Raw genomic sequence first — 6,016 nt, 5'->3', positions numbered from 1 at the left:
AAGGAGGTTTCTAACACTTACAACATGGTAAAAATGCTACCCTGGGTGCCTATGCGTTAGTAACTGAAACATGCAAGCAAAAGCTTTGAAATTTGACAAAACAGCCTGGGCAAACCTAAAATCAAACTTGAAAGGGTAAGCAGAGTGATTTTGACAGATAGAACTGAGCACGGCCAGGGGGAGGAGGTAAGTGCCAAGTATGAAACTCTCAGAGAAAGTATTCTCCTGGAAGAATCTATTAAAACACCATCTTTTGTAACAAGAACCTATGTTAAAGACCAGAAGGTTGCAAGTGTTAGACAGGTAGTAGTCAAGGCTGACGATTCAGCGCTAATCCTTAAAACTGAATGATTTTTCTGTCACCTCCATGGGCCTAAGCCCGATCGAGATTGGGAGAGTGAAAGGAAGGCAAGTAAACTATTTTCTTTGTAGGATAGACTGGTTTTGTTTTCCTTGGAGCAGACGAGGCTGAAAGGCGATCTGATTGATGTATGCAAAATTATGGACAGGATAGATCATGAGAATCTCTTCCCCTCCCATACGTATCTCAGACAATATGGCATATGCTTAAGATGAGGAGTAAGTGGTTTCGAACAGATCTGAGAAAATATTTTTTATCCAGAGAGTGGTGGAAATATGGAATGTATTGCCTGAGAGGATGGTGGAGGTTGGTATTCTTGCAACATTTAAGAAGCATCTGGATGAGCATTTAACATGCCAGAGCATAGTAGGCTATGGACCAAGTGCAGAAAATTGGATTTGTGTTGTTTGGTGTTTGTTGGTCAGAATAGAGATGGTGGCTGAAGCGTCTGTTTCTATGCTGCATGACTCTATAAATTAAAGACAGTTGGGAATGCTGTATAATTCCCTCCTCAGATCAGTAATGAGGGCAGAGCTTAAAATCAAAGACCTAATTGTTTCTCTTGTAATAAAGGGGGCGGATACCTCAGTTCCAAACACTATAAGTTATCTGGGAAGACCTAGGGAATTATTAGGTTTATAAGAGTAAGTCCAAAAAGGGAACTCGAAACAAAAACATCATGGATCAAGTTGTAGCTTTAATCACAACCAAGAAACCAGAGGTAAACATGGCTGTGAGTGAAGGAGAGGTGAGTAAGGCAGACATGAGATGTTGAGACAACCCTAGTAATTTTGACCAGTGAGCCTTACTTCAGTTTTGGGTAAAGTTTTCGAAAGGATTATAAGAGATAGGATTAATAATCATCTAGAAAGGAATAATTTGATTAGGGATAGTTAACACGGTTTTGTGAAGGGTAGAACCTTATTGAGTTCTTTGAGAAGGCGAATAAACTATATGCGGCTGCACCAGAGTTTCGTACAGCAGCAACATGACCTCATGGCTTTGAAACTCAATCTCTCTACCAATAAAAGCTAACACACCGTATGCCTTCTTAACAAACCTATCGACCTGGGTCTATGCATATGGAGACTGAGATCTCTCTGCTCATCCACACTACCAACAATCTTACCATTAGGGTGAAGCGGTTGATGTGGTGTATATGGATTTCAGTAAGGCATTTAATAAGGTTCCCCATGGTAGGCTATCGCAGAAAATACGGAGGCATGGTAGTGAGGGTGAATTAGCGGTTTGGATAAGAAATTGACTAGCTGAAAGAAGACAGGGGGTGGTGGTTGATGGGAAATGTTCATCCTGGAGTTCAGTTCCTAGTGGTGTACCTCTAGGATCTGTTTTGGGACAAAGGATTAGATTCCCTGCTATTTGATACCACAAATTAATCAAATGGATTTAGTGCATTGGAATTGATCTATGGTCATGGGATAAGAGGTGTATGAAAATGGATGAAGGAGACATTCTTAAGGCAAAAAGATGAGCTTTCCATGTTGGATCATCTGTCCATGTTTCTAAAGAGACTCACAGAAATGTATAAAGTAGTAGAGGAGCATTTTCAAACTTTTAAAAGATCAAAGGTTAAAAAACAGGCAAACATGTTTCAACAACATTTTGAACACAAGATGAAGTACTTGTGTTATTAACTTTATAGGGTGATTGGCTAGATTAGGTGATCCATACAAGGTAAGTCAAGAGGATTAGTAAAGTGACTTATCTGGCAAGTACTCATGATTGCAGGAAGAAAAATGTTACAATACATAAACACAACACACAAACACAACCATGTTAAAGTGGTATTATAGAGAGAAAGAGAAGAATAAACAAATGTATCAGGTATAAAGAGCAGTAGAGAATGGCAAAGACAATGAGTTAGACAGGCAAGGCATGAAGTGAACTTCCTTTGATTTTATTAATCAATAGGTAAAGTTGTCATAGTCTTACCTGGCCATAAGGCTGCTCTTTCATGACAGTCAGCCAACTGGTAGTCGTTTAACCTGAGGGTCTCCATACCTCAGGCAAGTCCTTCATATTAATCTCGGCTGGTGTGGGAAATTAACCCATGTTGTTGGTATTATTTTGTAATGGAAACTAATCTTCCAGCCAACTGAGCTAGCTGACCCCTACTAGTCAGCACAGAAATATTGGACAGTCAGCTAAGACACCATAATTTTGTACTTTGAGGTGGACAATGGGAATTGCTAGGAATTGCTAGGTTACTTAGGAAAATCAAGGGGTCTGTTGAGATAAACAAAGATATACTATGTTAGCGAGTATTATGCAGATGTGAGGGGATTAGTACCAATAAAACTACATACTTATTGATAAACCCAGAAAAGTTCAAGTGGAAACAGCAATTCAATACATGCTGTAAAAACACTGGATTAAACTTCACCAAAGCAGTTGGAGTTTACCATTGGTTTATTCTTCAACCACTTTGGTCAATTGAATTCTGTATAGATTATATTAGAAAAAAGTAAATGCAGCAATGAAATTAAATTCAAACCAAGTTTGTTAATTCAGAGATTGTATAGATGGGGTTGGCAGTGCCATATTTCTTTCTAAAATTATCTATTGAAGGATTCAGGGTAAGTATAATGAACATCAACAGCTAAAGCAATATATTCACTCTAGTTACACCAAATGGTTACATTAATGTTGAGTCATGCTATTTGATTTTTTAAAAATCCCGAAATCAATTTCGAATCTACACTTCAAAAACTTATGAATCAAATTGTAGCTAAAGTATCTTACTATGTAGTTTAATTAACAATGTCGTAATCTGGGTTAACACCTGGGAAGAACATGCAAAACACTAAGAAGACCTGGTTAAACAATTCCAGTTAACCAGTTTAGTAATTAATCTCACCAAGAGTGAATTTGCAAAAGCAATGATTGCTAGAACTTCGTAGGGCAAGGGGACTTTGTGCCAAGAACAGTGAAAGTAAAGTCTCTGTTTGAATTCACATTTCTCAAAGTAAATGAAAAACAATGAGATTTCTGGGAATGTGGGTTTAAATCAGAACTTTTGGCTAGCTTCAGTACAACAGCTCTACCCTTAACATTGAGTTATAGAGATGTACAGCATGGAAACAGACCCTTTGGTCCAACCGTCCATGCCGACCAGATATCCCAACCCAATCTAGTCCCACTTGCCAGCACCCGGCAATTAAATGTTCTAATTGTACCAGCCTCCACCATTTTCTCTGGCAGCTCATTCCATACTCACACCACTTTCTGCATGAAAAGAGTTGCTCCTTAGGTCTCTTTTATATCTTTCCTCTCTCACCCCAAACCTATGCCCTTGAGTTCTGGATTCCAACACCCCAGGGAAAAGACTTTGTCTATTTATCCTATCCATGCCCCTCATGATTTTATAAACCTCTATTAGGTCACTTCTCGGTCTCCAATACTCCAGGAAAACAGCCCCAGCCTATTCAACCTCTCCCTATAGCTCAAATCCTCCAACCCTGGCAACATCCTTGTAAATCTTTTCTGAACCCTTTCAAGTTTCACAACATTTTCCCGATAGGAAGGAGACCAGAAGTGCATGGAATATTCCAACAGTGGTCTAACCAATGTCCTGTACAGCCGCAATATGTCCTCCCAACTCCTGTACTCAATACTCTGACTGATAAAGGAAAGTATACCAAACACCTTCTTCAATATCCTATCCAACTGCGACTCCACTTTCAAGGAGCTATGAACCTGCATTCCAAGGTCTCTTTGTTCAGCAACACTCCCTGGGACCTTACCATTAAGTGTATAAGTCCCGCTAAGATTTGCTTTCCTAAAATGCAGCACCTCACATTTATGTAAATTAAACTCCACCTGCCACTTCTCAGCCCATTGGCCCAACTCATCAAGATCCCGTTGGAATCTGAGGTAGCCATCTTCGCTGTCCACTACTCTTCTGCAAACTTACTATCTGTACCTCTTACATTCAAATCATTTATATAATGACGAAAAGTAATGGACCCAGCACCAAGCCTTGTGGCACTCCACTGGTCACAGGCCTCCTGTCTGAAAAGGATCTCTCCACCACCACCCTCTGTCTTCTACCTTTGAGCCAGTTCTGTATCCAAATGACTAGTTCTCCCTGTATTCCATGAGATCTAACCTTGCTAAACAGTCTCCCATATGGAACTTTGTCGAACGCCTTACTGAAGTCCATGTAAATCACGTCTACCGCTCTGCCCTCATCAATCCTCTTTGTTACTTCTTCAAAACCTCAGTCAAGTTGACACAGTTCTATTACAAAATCAAGCAAAGGTACAGTGTTCAGAAGAGTGTCTAGAAGCTTTTGACAGTCAGAAGGCAATCCTAATAAGTGAACTGATATTGGGTGCCCTTGAGTTTACAACATAATTGATGCTAGTGAGTTGCAAATTGATAAATCGAGACAAATTGTTGCTTTCAAAGCAGTCTGAAAGATGGCATGAACCTGAGTGGCATCGAGAGTCACAGGTTGTCCTGATGTATGTTACTAAGCTCTAAATGCATGGAATCAGAGACATTCTGAGAATCTAACTAAAATCTCTCTCTTCCATTCTCCATGTGGGAGAAGCCAAAAAGGCACCAAAGAAAGAATTCTAAGACCAAGATTTATAGAATCCCTATTGTGTAGAAACAGGCCATTCAGCCCATCAAGTCTACACCCACCCTCCAAAAAGCAACCCACCCAGCTCCACCTCCCTACCCCTACATTTCCTATGGCTAATCTACCTAGCCTACATATCCCAAGACACTATGGGCAATTTCCCATGGCCAAACCACCTAACCTGGACAACTTTGGACTGTGGGAGGAAACTGGAGCACCCAGAAGAATCCCACGCAGACACAGGGAGAATGTGCAAACTCCACACACAGTCACCTGAAACTGGAATCAGTCCTAGGCCCCTGGCACCACAAGGAGGCAATGCTAGCCACTGTGCCACCCAACTATCATCCCATTGCTTTCTGAACAACAGTGTGTCATGATTTTAAAGAAAGGAATCATGAGACAATTTAAGGTTGAAAATTATATGGGGTATGCAGGAACGTAGAATTCAGATTAGCCAAGATCTTATTAATAATGGGACAGGCTCAAAGGACTGACAGGCCTATTCTTGTTCGTTTGTTTGAAACCCTCATGATTTGGACTTACGATTTTTGAAATTTTGTTTTCCTCTTTTTTTTTTTGACCTAAAATATGCCTTAAAAAGTGAATAAGTGCATTTTCTAAAGCAATATATTTTAAGTTGTAGAGTGGCAGATTCGTAAAGTTTCTTTTCCCTGCCAATTTTTTTTTAAAAAGTTACGAATATTACAATAAATAGTTATTTTCTGTCAGTGATGAAACCTGACGTCAATTGCTTTTATCCTGAATAACAGGCAGGTAAAGGATCACCTTTAGTGGTCTAATTAGGAAGGTATACATTTTCTGACGGCTTGTGGAGCAGGATTATTGGAGCACCTTTAGAGTTAAATCACGACAGCATACACCGGAGGTCGCACTGAAGTGCACTTGCCCCAGTCACAACTCTGGGATGTAGTGACCACTACCTTTTGCAGCCACAACAGATCATGCTCAAACCTGAAACAACATGGACCCCAGACACAGTCACCACCTTCTGAGATGGACCAGGACTGTCACCAATGAAATAA

This window comes from Chiloscyllium plagiosum, chromosome 19, assembly GCF_004010195.1.
Source record: "Chiloscyllium plagiosum isolate BGI_BamShark_2017 chromosome 19, ASM401019v2, whole genome shotgun sequence".
Taxonomy (NCBI): domain Eukaryota; kingdom Metazoa; phylum Chordata; class Chondrichthyes; order Orectolobiformes; family Hemiscylliidae; genus Chiloscyllium; species Chiloscyllium plagiosum.
The sequence above is the reverse complement of the archived record's forward strand: the minus strand, read 5'-3'. Positions refer to the sequence as shown.